Genomic DNA, 18,438 nt, shown 5'->3' on the forward strand with positions numbered 1-18,438 from the left:
TTGCTATTTCTTTTGCAGGTGCAGGTATAATGGTAAAGAGCATGAGCTCTGATGTCAGAAGGATCTAGTTTTGAATCTGAGCTCTTTTAATTACTACCTGTGGTTATGAGATAAGTTACTTTACCTCTCTTGGCCTTGTCAACAAAGTGAGAGTGAGAATTCCTCCCTCATAGGATAGTTGTGAAGATTAAGTGAGATATTGGGTAAAGGACCTGAATAGACTTTTTTCCAGAGAAGACATACAGATGACCAATAGGTACATGAAAAGGTGCTTAACATCACTAATTATTAGGGAAATGCAAAAATCAAAACCCCATGAGATCTCACCTCTTACTTGTTAGGATGACTATTATCAAAAAGACAAGAGATAGCAAATGTTGGTGAGGATGTGGAGAAAAGGGAAACCTTGTGCACTGTTGGTCAGAATGTAAATTGGTATAGCCACTATGAAAAACAGTATGGAGGTTCCTCAAGAAATTAAAAATACAACTACTATATGATCCAGAAATCCCACTCTTGAGTATATATATCTGAAGCACGTGATATAAGGATCTTGAAGGAATGTGCTTCCATGATCATTGCATCATTTTTCACAGTAACCAAGATATGGCTACAACCTATGTGTCCGTCAACAGATGAATGGATAAGGAAGATGTGGTATATATATACAATGGAATATTACTCAGCCATAAAAAAGAAGGAAATGCTGCCATTTGTGACAATGCAGATGAATCTGGAGAGCATTCTGTTAAGTGAAATAAGCCAGATAAAGACAAATATTGTATGGTATCACTTATATGTAGAATCTAAAAAAAAAGAAGCCCATCTCATATTAACAGAGAGTAGAATTGTGGCTGCCAGGGGCTACTAGAGTGGGAAATAGGGAGATGTTAGGTCGAAGGGTGTGAACTTTCAGTTATAAGATGAAGTTCTAAGGATCTAATGTACATCTAATGTACAGAATGATGACTATAGTTAATAATACCATATTGTATACTTGAAATTTCCTGAGAACAGATCTTAAGCGGTCTCACTGCAAAAGACAAACAAAAAAACAATTAAATGAGGTAATGTTTATAAAGCATTTAGCTGGTTGCCTGGTGTAATGGGATTATTGAAATGCCTAAGTGATACTCACAGACACATCATTTTCATTGTGTCCAACAATTAGCCTTGGGATCTAGAGCAGCATCCTCCAATAGAACTTTCTGCAGTGACGGAACCAGCCTATATTTGTGCTGTCCAATATGTGCCTACTGAGTACTTGAAATGTGGCTAGTATGGCTGAGGGGCTGAATTTTTTTTAATTCTAATTAAATTTAAGTGGCTATACATGGCTCATGGCTACCACATTGGACTGTGTAAATCTAGAGAGTAAACATAAAAGGAACAAGTCATTTTGTAAGATCACCAATGCTGTTTGAACATGTGAACACAAAAGCCATAAATGTAGGATAAAGTCAAACGTTTCAACTGTTCATGCTTCTAGAAACTGACATGATATAGTGTATGCAATACTCATAAAAAATGTTTTTTGTACTGGAGAAAGCAGAGAGATTGAATTTATACACAAACACATAAACATACACTTAAAGGGAATATTTTGGATAAATTTATTTTAAACCAGATTATCTGGATAATTATCTCAATTTCTCCTTTTGCTTTGGTTCATATTAATATGAGGAGTTCTCTGCACCTTGCCCTTCCAGAGTCCATGGCAGGCGTTACTAATCAACAAACGCAGCACTTCTTCGTCCTGAGCCCAGTGGGACCTTCCAGTCCTCAACTAGACAGTGAAGGCAGGTATGACTCATACTGACATGTGAGATATGTGAGATAACATGTGACATATGAGATAAAGCCCATTTTCCACCCTGGATTTGGATACATTCTTCTAAAGGAATACTTGGGTAATCTGGAAAGAAGAATACCAAGTTATGTAATAAAATGATAAATATATTTAAAGCTAGAGAAGGCTTAAAGAGATGTCTTACTTTTCTTGGATTTGAGTTTCTTGAATTTGAGTTACACATGCACCATATCTGCTGCATGTCTTCTGATTACCCCTTCTAGATCCAATGGTCACCCTTCTCCTCCTAGCTCTGTGCCCTGGGAGGCTGACCTGTGGACTGCTTCCTTGCCCTGGGCTTCCTGTCCTGGGCTTCCTGTTGGAATTGGCTAGTTGGAGGCACCAGCAGGAGATCTGGCAATCAGATAAGAGTGAAATTGGAGTATTTATTCCCCTGACTCCCTTCCTGTGGGGACATTGTGGACTATCTGGGTCCCCATACTGTGAGTCATAGCCCCTGCCTCCTGTTAGGGACCCTCTCTTCACAATCCTCTCTCTCCTTGGAAACGGCTCCTTCCCATTGCCTGTTCAGGCCTAGGGACAGTAAGGGGAGTACAGCCATTTCTAGCCCCTAGTGCTACTCTATTTCTTGTTTCCCCATACCGAGACCACTTCTCTGAAAAGAGTCTCTTTATCATAAACTCTCTTCATATTACACAATTTGAGTGTGCCGTTATTTTCTGCTGGGACTTTGTCTCAGGTATCTGTGAAATAATATCTAGATGCTCTCTCTGGGCCTTTCTTCTTAAAGACAATTGTTACAGGGATAATTTAGGACACTGCTGTTTAAAGCAGTTGTTTAATCTCACTGCCTTACCAGACACCAACTCAGACCCCTCCGGGGTGAGTCATTCTATCTATGTGGGTAGGGTTAAACTCCCCAAAGTGTAAGAAAGATTATCTTGATAATGGTGACAGAATTTTCTCAAAAGTCCAAGTGCATGGGCCCCAAATAAAATAAACAACCAAGAAGGCCTGTGCATTTAGATGCCTTGGGCAGTGACCCACAGCTCAGCCCCTCCTTTCTGGGCAGGATGTGGTCAGAGTACTATACACGGTTAAGAAATTTCCCTTCTGAGCTTCTTTATCCTGTAGTTTGGTGTGGATGAAATTGATTCCAAGTAATACCTAGAAGTTGAGTGCAGAATTAGTAGAAGAGTTTTGGAAGAATCAGGATAGCATATTAATTTTCTTCTGCCCCAAAGATTGTTAAAAGTGGCTCTTAGCAGGGCTCCCTTCCTTTATTTTGGACTGGCTTTCTATGGCATGAAATGTTAGATGGGGTACCCTCCTGGACTCTTGCCTTTCCAGTGTCATGCTCATAAAAGTGCTAAAACCCCTTCTCTCCCAGATGTCCCTCACACCCTGAAATACCTTTCTGCGCAGAAGTTCTGTCACATTTCCAGAAATCCCCATTATTAGCATGATAACCTTAAAGGTATTACAGAGTGGTCCATTTTGCTGGGTTAAGGCATCATTTTGTGGGAAAGGGGGCATTACATATCAGCCAGATGACGTCAGGATTAAATGTATATGGTTTAACCTATTACCAACTAGTATCACATGCAGGGAGAAAAGAGAAATGGGAGTCTTGGTTGGGAAGGAGGTAAGCAAAGGTGTGAGGCATACAGAATCACTCAGCAATGGCAGATCCCCTAGGGACAGCACAGTGGGAAGTTAGGTGACTAGAAAGCACTGGATGCCTGAGTGTGCCTGGGTGTGATTAACATTGTCATCAAAGATGAACTCTACTGAAACATGACAACACAGTCTATGTAAAGTGTTCAGGTCAAAACTTAATAAATATATTTCCTTTCCTGCTTCATTCATAATGTGGCTGAAAACTGTCCCCGATAGGAGATTGTCAAAGGATACCTAAGGATGTGTCTGATCTTGAAGAACTAAACTGTTATGATAACTCAGAAGCCAGAGTGGCAATCATCTGTCAGCTGACTGATTAATTGGTAGTGGTTGCGTGAAGTGTTGTGTTGATAAGGAGTGTGAGGTAGCATCCAGTCTCAACGAATAAGAATGACGTTGTTGATTAGCGATAGGCTCATGGGCTTAATAGGGGGAGGTGATGCATGTGCCGCACATTTGCCAAGCCTAGCAAGGGCCTTTTGCCCCTTTAATCCGTAATCAAAATGTAATTTCGGGGTGTTCAAGGGCCTTAGACTAGTTTCAGAATCCCTAGTATCTCCATCCTGGGAGTTTACTGTCACTGGATCAGTATATGCATGGAAGGCGTATATGCAGGAAACTTTTCATTTCTTCCTATGATTATGTCTATAATTTGGGTTAGATGCCAGTGGATGGTTTGAGGATTTAGGCTGAGGTCTGATGGCCCAAGAGGCTTGGTCTCCAAAAGGAGTGGCTGATGAGGAGCATATCTTCATATGCTTGTTTTCTCATTTCATACTCCTAAACTAGGTCAGGTCTGAGAGAAGCCCTAGGAGTCATCCTTGACTCCTTTCTTTCCCTCATTCCCCATCCAACCTGTCAGTAAGACCTGACAGAATATATGCTGATATGACCACTTTTTATCACCTCCACTGTCACCACTCCAGTCCACCCTCTGCCATGCCTTATCTTGCCTGCTATCATAGGTTCCCATCTGGCTTCTTGTTCTCACTCTTTCTCCCTTCAGTCTGTCCTCCATGCAGATTTTAAAAACATAAAAAAATGTCATTCACCTGCTTAAAACCCTCCAATGGCTTTCCAACAGACTTGTAGTAAGATCAGAATGCTTTACCGTGGCCTCAAATATCCACACAGTCTTTGATCTGGCCCCTTCCTGTCTCTTTGGCTTCATTTCCTGCCACTCTCTTCCTCCGTCCTGCTCTTCCAGCCACCCTGGTCTACTTTCTGTTCCTCTGTCTTGCCAAGCTCATTTCCACCTTGGCCCCTTTGCCAGGTATGTTCTCCCCATAGATCTTCACGTGGCTTTCTCTCTCATTCATCCAGGTCTCCTTCGAATGTTACCTTCTTACTTGGCCCCTTTGTCTGAAGTGACACCCCTTCCCCATGTTACTCCCCATTTTCTAACTTTATTTTTTTATGGTGTTGTTCATTACTACTGGATATTATGTTAAATATTTTTTTGTTTATGTGTAGATTTTCTCTCTTTCCTCTGGAATATAAGTCTTTGAGGACAGCAACTTTTACTTGTTTATTGTTGTATCCCAATGCCTAGAAGAATGTCTAGAACATAGTACATATACAGGAAATATTTGTCAAAAGGATGAATGGATTGTTGAAAGTAAGGGGTCTTCTTTAGGCCGCAGGATTGCACATCAAGTCATGTGGAAGCTCAAGACAGTGGTGCTTGGGGAGATTAGGCAGGAATCCTCAGCAAGGAGTGTGGCATCTGAGGCTAGGTCCAGACAGCTGATGGTGAGGGCTGATGCAGGAGCCGTAAGGCAGCAGAGCCATCAGAAAGCACAGAGCTTCCAGGGAATTGTGAATCAATGCCAGAATCCAAGTGAATGATCATTACAGCAGCTGTGAGTTCCTTGCACAAAGAAGTTCACACTGAGGCACTTTCTGTCTCAGGTGGAAAGCTTCCTAAATGCTTATGGTTGAAACAGGGGCCACAGTGTAGGGCTTGAGTAGGGTCTGAAGTTGAGCTGAATTCAGAGATGGTAAACTGATTAATCCAAAGAGGTAGGTGATAGAGGCTTACCTGCCAGGAAACCATCATTGATCAATCCATTTAATTCTGTGGAGTATGGGGAGAGACTCAAGCCTTCCAAAACCATCTCCCCACATACTATAACCCACACCTTGCAGATACCCCCCCCGCAAAACACAATTCTTTAGGGGAGATGTCGTGGTGCTGACAGTCCCCCAGAGACCAGTGGATTCTGTGGCCCACTCACTTCTCATTTCGGGGAACTCCACTAGCAGCAGGGGCCTCTGTGCAGGCTGGGAATCCCCACCGCAGCAGCAGTCACTGTGGGGTTGAGCTGCAAACTGCTTTTCAGATTTAGCACACAACTTCATGGGGAGGCAAAGTTGTGTCGTCTCTGATGAGAACCAAAGCCAGTGATGCTGAAATATCTAGGAAATGGGAAGATTATTTCTAGAGGTTGGAAGCAAATGCTCAAGCTGGAAGTGTAGCAGGCACTGGCCTTTGTGTGTCCCCATCCCCAATTCTATTTGCCCATTCCTGATATCTGTGTAGAAAGAAGTACATTGTGTGTGTTCATAACTCAGCTCGTCATCTGAGGGTAAGTAGAAAAGAGACTTGGCGTGGCTTTCAGAGTAAGTAAGTTTCTTCTCCCCCCACCAGGCTCCTGAGTAAACCACTTAGGCCTTTCATGACTCAGAAACCACAGACCCCACAGCCAACATGCATCTATTCATTCTTGTCTACAAATATTGATTGAGACTCTATTGTGTGTGACTAACACAGTGCTTGGGTTGAGGACGTAACGGTAAAATAAGATTCACTCTCTCCCCTCAAAAGTACTTAATCCCACTACAGTGTGGTACATTCTACAGCATGGAGGGCAATGTAATCTAGCAAGGAACATAAGCTGAGTTTTTTCACTATCTGTATGACCTTGGACAAGTCACTTCCCTTCTCTGAGTTTCAGTTTTCTCATCTATATTTCAAGGAAATTACCCATATTATGGGATTTAATAAAGTAATGCATGTTAAGTGTTTAGCTCATGTGTCAATAAATGTAAGTTATGATTCTGGTTATTATTTTATGATAAGAGTGGGGAATGCTGTGGCACATTTATATATTGAAATATCATATTTCTAGGCAAATATATTTATGTTCAGGGCCACGCCTAGAAAAAATTAGAGATTGGAGATATCATATTTTTTACTATCTGCCCGAGAGCCCCTCTATCCAACTCTATCTCCCTCCCCTTTCCTGGAAGCCCTGTGTGCTCTGGATCTTCCTCTGATTTTCCCTGTCAGTGCTTCTCTCAGTAGATTGACAGACTGGAAGGAATCCAAGCAAGATATGCATGTCACATTATCATTGATTTAGATCATTGCCCTTCCTGGAGATTTTCACATCTCACCCAAAGAATGGTGCCATTTCAGGTATCAGTAAAAACTGCCTTTTCTGGAAGTAATGAAAAGAGTTTGGTATCTGTGCAAGGAGAGACAGATAGATTGATGGACTGGTCCCAGAAACAGATTCATGAATACATGGAAACTTGGTTCATAACAGAGATGGCAATACAAATCTGCAGAGAATGAAAGAACTATTCAAGTGCTGAAATAATTGGCTGTGGAAAAAAAAAAATTATCCCTACCTCATGCTATATACACAAGCAAATTCCAGATGGAAGTAAGGCCTACATATTAAAAGGAAAGTTTAAAACTTTGAGGGGAAAGCATAGAGAACTTTTAAACATAGGGAACTATGTCTCAAAAGGTATACACCAAAGGGAAGAGGTTTTAAAATATGATTATATTGAAATATTACACTTCTATACCAACAAAGACACAATAAGCAAAGGTAAAATACAAGCTGCGGACTGAAAGAAGATACTTATAATTCTTGTAAGTAACATTCTTAATGAAAATTTGTATTTTTGATTCCTACAAATCAGAAAAAAGATAATCCAAGAGAAATGGACAAATAATATGAAACTGGACAGTGCAGGAAAAAGAAAAAGAAACTCAGTCTCATTAATAACAAGGGAAATTCAAATTAAAACCATATTGTGATACCATTTTACACTCCCGAGGTCGACCAAAAGGATAATATCTGATAAAACCAGTTTGCCAAGGATATAGGGAAACAAGCATTCTCACACCTTGCTGGTGAGAATGTAAATGGGTAAGACTACTCTAGAGAGCACATTGGCAATATCTATCAAAGTTGGAAGTGTCTATATCCTAAGACCCAGCTATTGTACTTGTAGGTATATAACCTAGAAAATCTCTTGCACATATATACAAAGTGCCAGGCACAAGAATGTTCATTGCATCATTTTTGTAAAGGCAAAAAATTGAAAACTTTAAATGCCCATCAATAAAAGGATGGGCACATAAGTTGTGAATTAGTCATATAATGCAATCCTGTACAGCAGTTAAAATGAATGAGATAGAGCTACATGTACTAATATGGATCAGTCTCTAAAAGATAATATTGGAGTAGAAATATCAATCTATAGAAGGATCTGAATTATATATACCATTTAGGTAAAATTTTAAAAACCAAACTTTATGTCATTTACATTATATATTTTATGTTACATTATATCTTTATTATATGTTTATATGTGATATATGTTGCTTATGTTATGTATTTATTACATATGTACATCTAAATCATATACTTAAGAAAGCACATGTATGTTGTTTATGTAAAAATACATAGGGGAAGTATCAAAAACAGGCACGGGCAGGACAAATATCAACTGGAGGACAGTTTGGAGATGGAGGAAAGAAAAGGGGATGGCGGTGGTTTGGTGTGGGAAGGCTTAAAAAAGATTTGAACCAAATATGATAAAATGTTATTGCTAAATCTAGGTGGTTGATAGTATATACACAAATATTTATACATTTCCTTAGGTTTGATGTTTTAAAATTTAAAAACAAATGAAAAAGAACTGGTTCTCTTTCTTGATGCTGAGGCTGACCTTCCTTATAGCTTTTCCAGTTAGCTTTCCAAGTAGATAATAAGTGTGGGGGTCGATTTATTCCCGACAGTACCTTATGGATTTGCAATACGTAGTTTGACTCTTTGTCATGTTCTCTTCTTTGCTGGAGACCAGGTTTATCTATGTAAGGGATGCCATGTGTGGGTGTTCCTTCCCTTCACAAAGGTGCTGCTGGCTGAGAGGTGAAAGAGCCTGAAGTGCAGTCTGTGCTCTGCTTCCCAGGCTATGACCCCTGGCACAGGGCTGCATCCCTTGTCTGGCTGCATCCAACCAGAGTGGGCATCTTTTGCTAACTCAGATGCCTGGGGAGAAGACTTGTTTCTAATTTGATTATGTAGTAGGTGGTGCCTTTTTCTATTTGTACAAAAGCATTCTAGACTAAAAGCAGACCTGACCTAGGATATTAAGGCCGCACCTAGGGTTTCCCACCCATGTTGGGGTAGGTATTAACTAAGTTGTTGAGAGTAAGGTCGAAAACGTGCTTACGCTGCCTAAGACAGCCAGACAGAGGGTGGAGGAGGATCCAACTTGTTTACTAGTCTCTACTGCAGTTAACATTCCTCAACATTCCTTAAGTCTGCAGCACATGGGAGCAAACCAGGTCCTATTAACCTTCCCCCTCCTAACCAAGAAGCACTCATGTGAAAACCACCTGCAAATTTTTAAATAAATTTGTGGGCATTTTCTGATGACCTTGAGTGGGAAAGCGTGGTTGATGAATGATGAATTAGTCCTTGGCTGGGAAGGCAGACATACGTGCTGGATAGCAGCTATTTGAGGTGAATTGTTATGACTGAATTGATTTCACCGGTGTGTTTACTTAGCATCTGCTTTGGATTAGGTATTATGTAAGCCAGACCATAAAATAATCTTCACAAAGCTAATAAATTAATGGTACTTAGGGACACAGCACATCTCCATATCCATTCCCTGGCTTGGGAGAATGATAGTGATAACCCTCACTCTTCATATGTATCTCTGGAACAGCAGGAGATAGGAGATGAACAGTGAGCTATTAGGTGCAAAATAAACAGGTATTTATATTCTGTGCCCCCAAAGCTGCAACAAATCTTTTAAGAAATTTGTATTGATACTACCTTGAAGATGATACTTATTGGATCAACACATTATAATTGATTCATTCTCTCTGTATAAAGATACAGCTGTAACTTAAAGTTAGTACAGTCCAGATTCTGTAACTATCAGATTCATTCAGTGGTCCATTTTTCCTTCCAACCAGTCATCCAAGAAACATCGGTTGAATGCCTACTGTGTGTTAGGTGCTAGGGATAGAAGATTGAATAATAAATTGTTTCTTCTCTCAAGCAAGTCAGATGCTCAGATAAATTACACTCCAATGTTTTAAGGGCAGTAAGAGAAAGGAACCCAGGAGACTGTGAGAAGCCTAACTCAGCAGCTAGTGAGGGTATGTGTGTGAGTCAGGGAGGACTTCTTGGAGGAGGTGATGTCTAAGCTAGATTCAAAAGGCTGAGTAGGGTCTGCTGTAAGGAAGGACATTTCAGGTAGAGGAAGCAGCCTGATCAAAGGTACTATAAATGGAATCTGTTGGTTTTTTGTCCACCCAGATGCCATTTTTCTTTTCCTGGATAACCCTTTGGGGAATTACCCCTCCTCTATATGGAGCTGTCTTGGTGGAACTGCCGGTGCTCTGAAATCTAAGCTTGAGGCAACTGAGCCAACCTAGGTCTGTGGAACTCTCTTGCCCAGGAATTTGATTCTTCAGCCCAGTTATTGCAAAGAAGGAAAATGGTTGTTGCAGAGCCCTGAAAAGATTGTTCATAGCTTCTACTACATGGATCCCAGACGTGTTCTGGTTCTCAACTTTTCCATGTCTGATTCTGTAGTTTTCCCTTCAGTTCTGTGAACTGTCTCACATCCTTCCAATAAAATCTTTTTTGCTCATTATCCAGAATCAGTAGCTGCCGCTTGCAGCTACAAAACCCTAACTGACAAAAGAAAAAAAAAAAAAAATCAATGGTGGAAGCTATAAATAGAAGTTTAGGAAGTCTACTCTATCTTCCACAGCTCCTTCAGAAAATTTTCTAAACTCTTCAGAGGTAAGAGGTAAGAAAGAGGAGAAGGAAGGAAGGGAGGGAGAGAGGGAGGGAAGGAAAGAAAGATAGATTAATTTATCAATCACGCTGTGACCAGGCATCTTCCCAGATAGATGCGTGATAGGAAGTACATTCCTGAGAATGGCTGGGTTTGCAGGGAGAAACCCATTGGTATCATTTAAATCTCTGCCACTGGCCGGCCTCTGTCTCTTCTTCCACAGAATAGCTATTACATACAGCATTCAGGAGAAAAGAAACTGTTTGATGCTGCTTCACACAGAACCCAGCAGGAATCCCCCAGAGACCACTCTGCATTGACAGTTTACCCAGCTGGCCCTCAGGGTAGAAATGTGGATGACGAGGATGTCAGATTTTGAGTCTGCAGCTGGCTGAGCTTCTTAGCTTCTAGCCCATAAGCCCAAGGTCTATTATTGAAGTGGAAACAATTAAAAGCTCTGGCTTTTTCATTGTATTGTAATTACAGCAACATCTCTGATACAAATTATGACCCATTTACTCTTCAAGGTAATTAGCATCTGGACCACCACCAAGCAAACCCTTTCTAGGCTGCAGAGGGGTGTCACGTGGTGCCCTCAGAAAGCTGGAGACTCCAGTTCATGAAGGAAGAGGCTTTGCTCAATGTAGGAATGTGGGGAGGGTTCCCCTCTTCATAGATGTGGCATCTCATTGAAAATACTTGGTTCTCCTGGGATGTTATTGGTAGTTACCAAGCTTTATTGTTATTTTCATTATTGTGTATATTGCTATTATCAGAATTTCCCTGCAAAATGACCTTGGTAGTTTAGCCTGCAGGGAAGTGCCTTATGCATTTATGTGAATTCTTTTCACTTAAATTAAATTTTTGCTTTCTTTTCCATTTCCCTGTTGGAGACAACCAATGGAGGGCTTCCTGTGACAGATTTATGCAAAGTAGTGTCTGAAAGAAAGCAATCAATCACAAATTCTGTAGTAGTTTTGGGAGAATCAGAATTTTCTCTCTTATGGTGAATACTGGCTCAAATACTCTTGAGTTATTTCTAGTATCAGTCACAACTCTTGCCAATGACAGTTTCCAGGCACGAACTGGCTTAAGCATAATGGAGAATTTACTGGCTATTGAAAACTCAAGATTCTGATTTTGCTTTGACTGGATTTGGAGTTCAAGTTTCTCTCCTAGTGACTCTTCCCTCTCCTGTGTTGGATTCATTTCCACCTCATACCCCCAGAAGCTCCAGGTTTATCCCATCACAAGGGTGAACCCATCAGAGGAGAGCAAACATTTTGACCCAGAATTTCCTGCCAGCTCTGTAAAATTCACCATATTGGATCAATTTAGGTCAGATGCCCACCCTTGCAAGAAACACCATGACCAGGAAGGGCCATGATCTCATTGGCTTGTGCACAAGGTAAAGGTGGAATCTTACACCCTGTGGGGCTGAAAGTCAGGGAGGATGGCTCACCACAAACAAATCAGTGAACAAACAGTCCTAAGAAATCAGTGCTGTTGTAGGAAGAAAGGGAAATAGTTGCTGGAGAGGAAATTTTCAAATGCCCATTGCACCTCTTTACAGTCTGAGGCACCTCTAACTGTAATCTGAAGACCCCAAGGATAACAGAGGCAGTGGGGTCTTTGCCCTGAGGTATTGCCTTAATCTCTTCCAGCAAACTACAAAGATTCTTAGATTCTTTTAAACCCAGACATCCATGGAGAGGCAGTCACAGCCATAACCCTGTTGTGAGGGATAAACTAGCATGTAATAAGCAGGTTTGTTCTGAAAAAAGAGATCTTCCAGTTGCTTGCAAATCTTCGCAGAGCATATTAAAAAGAGTTCAACAATTATTTTTTCTGAAGGAATTTTGGGATATAGAATTATACGATCTAATAGTTTTTAGACAGGCTCCTGAAAATAACTAACAAGAACTCCCATTGACCAAAAACCTACTCTATGCCAGGCTTGGTAATAGATGCTTGGTTAATTATTTCTGACAACAACCCAGCCCACTGGGGAAGATACTGTCATCTCCTTTACAATCCAGATGAAGAAACTGCAGGTCAGGGAGGTTAAGTAATTTTCTGGGGCCAGCAAGGATTCAAGCCCCACCCTGTTTAACCTCAGAGCTCCAGGCATTAACAGGCAAGCTACATTCTCTGTGAGATTACACGTGCTGAGAAAAATCCAACTTCCTTTCATAAGAGAGCAGCAAAGATGAGAAAATTTTTCCTCTGTAGTGTTAGGATGCATTTTTATACCTTTTGCCATAAGAAAGGGAGAATAGTACTAGCATTTCTGGAGCATCAACTGGATTTGAGCCACTGAGAGTAAAGGGAAAAATGCACCGTAGCCTATTTGAAAATGAGTTTTGAGTGATTTCCAAGGCCTCTTATTAGATCCAGTTTATGCACTGAGTTGTACATAACAGCAATCAGTGCCAGTGAGAGTGCTGGAGGTCAGCATTGGCAGACACCACCTGGCTCTCCACCTGCCTAGCAGCGACTCCCAAGCACTAATGAAATGATGCCAAAAAGCTGCCCTGACTCACTCCTGGAGGCTGTCCACACCAGCCTCTGCCACCCCTGCTCCACAGAGACCACATTTACTAAGATCACTGAAGACCCTCTCACTCCTAAACCTACGCAGAAATTCTTCTCTGTGCCTCTTTCTGGTCTCTGTGGTGCTTGAGCTGATGGACCACTTTCTGAAGCTCAGTATCCTTTCCAGCAAGCAATAACGTCGCTGCTGGGCTGTCTTCTCTTTCCGGACATTTCTAAGGCATTTCTCATAATTTGTAGGAGTTCCTAAGTGTTCCACCTGAGGTTGATGACTGTGTTAATGACAAAACAGGACCTGAGCAGTTCCACTTGTCCCTGTGTGTTCAGTATGCAGGAATTCCATCAGATAGGTTCAACAGGAAATCTTAAGAATTATATAAATGGCCGGACTTCTGCATAAAGGTTGTCCAAAAAGAGTTCTTGACACACATATCTATTTATAACCCTTTGCCCCATTGTAAACCTGCTGTAGAACTATGTTTATATTTTGAACTTTGATATACAGATTTTTGCCTTCAATTTGAGGCAAGCACAGTACATCTTCCCTCACTTTTGCTCTAAGAATCTACCATTGTCATAGCTTTTTGGTTGTGATGAAATGACCATGTTTATCTTGGTTGTACATTGAATCACCTTGGTACTCTGGTACTCACTTCTTTTGCCTTGACTTAAATCTTAGTTAAATCTTGGTTTGCTCCCTTCTCCTGTCTTCCACATGACTGTATCAGCATCAGTCAGGAAAACAGAAATTATACCAATTCTTTAAACAAAGAGAATTTAACAAACAATTAGTTAAACAGGTATTGGAGGACTGAAAATACACAAAGGGGAATACTGAAGTATCACAGAAGTCTTGGCCACGGGAAGCAGCTAAGGGAACAGAGGGGAGAGGTAGGGATGATTGGGAACCTAGAAGCTTAGTAAAGGGGAGTGAAGACCAAGGCCACTGAGGAGGGGCCGTGGCCAGCTGATGCAGGTACCTATGAGGGAGTTCTGAGAGGGTAGAAGAAACTCTGGAAACAGAACCAACAGCTGTTGCTAGGATAAATGCCACAGACTAGAAACAGAAATGAAAAGCAAAACAGGAAAGAAATATCCCTTCTCCCATCCCCTCTAGTCTCCTTCTTCTGCCCCCGTGAGTCACACCTTAAAGACTTCAGCAGGCAAAGGTGAAATATGGTTTGACGGATTTGAGCCCTAGCATCACAAAGCAGAGCACAGGAGAGTAGATTGCAGCCAAGAGATAAGAGCTTAATAAACACACACCTCTGAGAGCCCCTTCACCCATTCCCTCTCACTACGGTCTTTGAACTTTTCTTTAAGAAGCATCATTTGCTCAGAATTTTCATTCCCCAAGCCTGCCAAGTCATTATTCCTAGTCATAAAAAGTCCTAAATATCCATTTCTTTCATGAGATCTTTCTTGACCAGAGAAAAAAGGAAGGTTGTCCTTGCACATTGTCTTCCATACACTGCCCTTCAGCATTATCTGCCAATGTTTACGGTGATGAAATCCTTACTTTACATTTGTGTTTCCTTTGTGGTTAAAGGGTATCTGTATATTTGTTGTTGTGGGAATGACTGAGTATAGGGGTACCTCATTATATTGCACTTCGCTTTATCATGTTTCACAGCTATTGTGGGGTTTTTGTTTCGTTTTCATTTGATTTTTTTCTTTGTTTTGTTTTGTTTTTACCAAACTGAAGATTTTTGGCAACTCTGCATCAAGCAAGTTTATCAAATTTATTGGTGCCATTTTCCAACAGCATTTGCTCACTTTGTGTCTCTGTGTCACATTTTGGTGATTCTCACAATATTTCAAACTTTTTCATTATTATTATATTTGTTATGATGATCTGGGATCAGTGATTTCTGATGTCACTGTAATTGTTTTGGGGCAGCAGCAACTGCGCCCATATAATATGGCGAACTTAATTAATAAACGTTGTGTGTGTTCTGTGTACTCCACTGAACGGCTCTTCCCTGTCTCTCTCCCTCTCTTGAGGCCTCCTTATTCTCTGAGAGACAACAATATTCAAATTAGGCCAATTAATAACTCTGTCATGGCCTCTAAGTGTTCAAGTGAAAGGAAGAGTCGCATGTCTCTCTTTAGGAAAGGAAGAGTTGCTCTTTAAATCGAAAGATAGGAATGATTATTAAGCTTAGTGAAGAAAGCATGTCGAAAGCTGAGATAGGCTGAAAGCTAGGCCTCTTGTACCAGTTAGCCAAGTTGTGAATGCAAAGGAAAAATTCTTGGAGGAAATTAAAAGTGCTACTGCAGTGAATACATGAATGATAACAAAGTGAAACAGCCTATTGCTGCTATGAAGAAAGTTTTAATGATCTGGATAGAAGATAAAACCAGTCACAACATTCCCTTCAGCCAAAACCTAACCCAGAGCAAGACCTAACTTTCTACAATTATGTGAAGGCTGAGAGAGGTGAAAAGCTGCAGAAGAAAAGTTTGAAGCTAGCAGAGGTTGGTTCATGATGTTTAAGGAAAGAATCATCTCCATAACATAAAAGTGCAAAGTGAAGCGGGAAGTGCTGATATAGAAGCTGCAGCAAGTTACCTAGAAGATCTAGCTAAGATAATGAAGGTGGCTATACTAAACAACAGATTTTCAGTGTAGATGAAACAGTCTTATATTGAAAGAAGATGCCATTTAGGACTTTCACAGCTAGAGAGGAGAAGTCAATTCCTAGCTTCAGAGCTTCAAAGGACAGGCTGACTCTCTTGTTAGGAACTAATGCAGCTGGTAACTTTAAGTTGAAGCCAATGTTCATTTACCATTCCAAAAATCTGAGGGCCCTTAAGAAATACGCTGAATTGACTCTGCCTGTGCTCTATAAATGAAACAACAAAGCCTGGATGACAGCACATCTGTTTACAACATGTTTTACTGAATATTTAAAGCCGTTTATTGAGACCTATTGCTCAGGAAAAAATTTTCTTTCAAAATATTACTGCTCATTGATAATGCATCTGTGCACCCAAAAACTCTGATGTACAACGAGATTAATGTTGTTTTCATGCCTGCTAAGACAACATCCATTTTGCAGGCCATGGATCAAGGAGTAATTTCAACTTTCAAGTCTTATTATTGAACAAATACTTTTCATAAGGCTATAGCTCCCATAGATAGTGATTCCTCTGATGGAAATCAAAAACCTTCTGTAAGGGATTCACCATTCTAGATGCCATTAAGAACACTTATGTGATATTATACATAGAAAAATCCTACAGATGCCACCAGAAAACTACTAGAGCTAAACGATGAATTTGGTAAAGTAGCAGGATACAAAATTAATGCATTCCTATATACCAACAACAAAAAATCAGAAAGAGAAATTAAGGAAACACTCCCATTTACCACTGCAACAAAAAGAATAAAATACCTAAGGAATAAACCTACGAAAGGAGGCGAAAGACCTGTATGCAGAAAACTATAAGACACTGATGAAAGAAATCAAAGATGATACAAACAGATGGAGAGATATACCATGTTCTTGGATTGAAAGAATCAACGTTGTGAAAATGACTATACTACCCAAAGCAATCTACAGATTCAATGCAATCCTTATCAAATTACCAATGGCATTTTTCACAGAACTAGAACAAGAAATTTTACAATTTTTATGGAAGCACAAAAGACCCTGAATAGCCAAAGCAATCTTTAGAAAGAAAAATGGAGCTGGAGGAATCAGGTTCCCTGACTTCAGACTATACTATAAAGCTACAGTAATCAAGACAGTACTGGCACAAAAACAGAAATATAGATCAATGGAACAGGATAGAAAGCCCAGAGATAAACCCATGCACATATGGTCATCTTATCTTTGATAAAGGAGGCAAGAATATACAATGGAGAAAAGACAGCCCCTTCAATAAGTGGTGCTGGGAAAACTGGACAGCTACATGTAAAAGAATAAAATTAGAACACTCCCTAACACCTATACAAAAATAAACTGAAAATGGACTAAAGACCTAAATGTAAGTCCAGACACTATAAAATTCTTAGAGGGAAACATAGGCAGAACAGTCTATGACATAAATCACAGCAAGATCCTTTTTGACCCACCTCCTAGAGAAATGGAAATAAAAACAAAAACAAATGGGACCTAATGAAACTTAAGAGCTTTTGCACAGCAAAGGAAACCATTAACAAGACCAAAAGACAACCCTCAGAATGGGAGAAAATATTTGCCAACGAAGCAACTGACAAAGGATTAATCTCCAAAATATACAAGCAGCTCATGCAGCTCAATATCAAAAAAAACAAACAACCCAATCCAAAAATGGGTGGAAGACCTAAATAGACATTTCTCCAAAGAAGACATACCGATTGCCAACAAACACATGAAAGGATGCTCAACATCATTAATTATTAGAGAAATGCAAATCAAATCCACAACGAGGTATCACCTCACACCAGTCAGAATGGCCATCATCAAAAAATCTACAAACAATAAATGCTGGAGAGAGTGTAGAGAAAAGGGAACCCTCCTGCACTGTTGGTGGGAATGTAAATTGATACAGCCACTATGGAGAACAGTATGGAGGTTCCTTAAAAAACTAAAAATAGAACTACCATATGACCCAGCAATCCCACTACTGGGCATATACCCTGAGAAAACCATAATTCAAAAAGATACATGTTGGACTTCCCTGGTGGCACAGTGGTTAAGAATCTGCCTGCCAATGCAGGGGACATGGGTTCAATCCCTGGTGTGGGAAGATCCCACATGCTGCGGAGCAACTAAGCCCATGTGCCACAACTACTGATCCTGTGCTCTAGAGCCCGTGAGCCACAACTACTGAGCCCACGTGCCACAACTACTGAAGCCCGTGCACCTAGAGCCTGTGCTCCGCAGTAAGAGAAGCCACCTCAATGAGAAGCCCACACACCACAACAAAGAGTAGCCCCTGCTTGCCATAACTATAGAAAGCCCGCATGCATCAAAGAAGACCCAACACAGCTAAAAATAAATTAAAAAAAAAAAAAAAGATACATGTACCCCAATGTTCATTGCAGCACTATTTACAATAGCCAGGACATGGAAGCAACTTAAATGTCCATTGACAGATGAATGGTTAAAAGAAGATGTGGCACATATATACAATGGAATATTCCTCAACCATAAAAAGGAACAAAATTGAGTTATTTGTAGTGAGGTGGATGAACCTAGAGTCTGTCATACAGAATGAAGTAAGTCAGAAAGGTAAAAACAAATACTGTATGCTAATGCATATATATGGAATCTAAAAATATGGTACTGATGAACCTAGTGGCAGGGCAGGAATAAAGACGCAGACGTAAAGAACGGACT

The 18,438-nt window shown here is 40.5% G+C and overlaps 1 protein-coding gene across 7 annotated transcripts in view; it reads left to right on the plus strand.

The window, feature by feature from the left end:
* Positions 1-18,438, plus strand: part of LOC309635807 (uncharacterized protein) — a 447,043-nt gene that overhangs the window by 60,710 nt on the left and 367,895 nt on the right. The window contains exon 5 of one of the 7 annotated variants that reach the window (XR_014249026.1): positions 1,710-18,189. The exons of the other annotated variants lie outside the window; for them this stretch is intronic. The gene's annotated coding sequence lies outside the window, so the exon portion shown is untranslated. Of the gene's footprint in view, positions 1-1,709; positions 18,190-18,438 lie in introns of those variants that run through there. 7 annotated transcript variants of the gene reach the window in all.

Source organism: Balaenoptera borealis (genome assembly GCF_965194805.1).
Source record: "Balaenoptera borealis genome assembly, chromosome: 10".
Classification (NCBI taxonomy): Eukaryota; Metazoa; Chordata; class Mammalia; order Artiodactyla; family Balaenopteridae; genus Balaenoptera; species Balaenoptera borealis.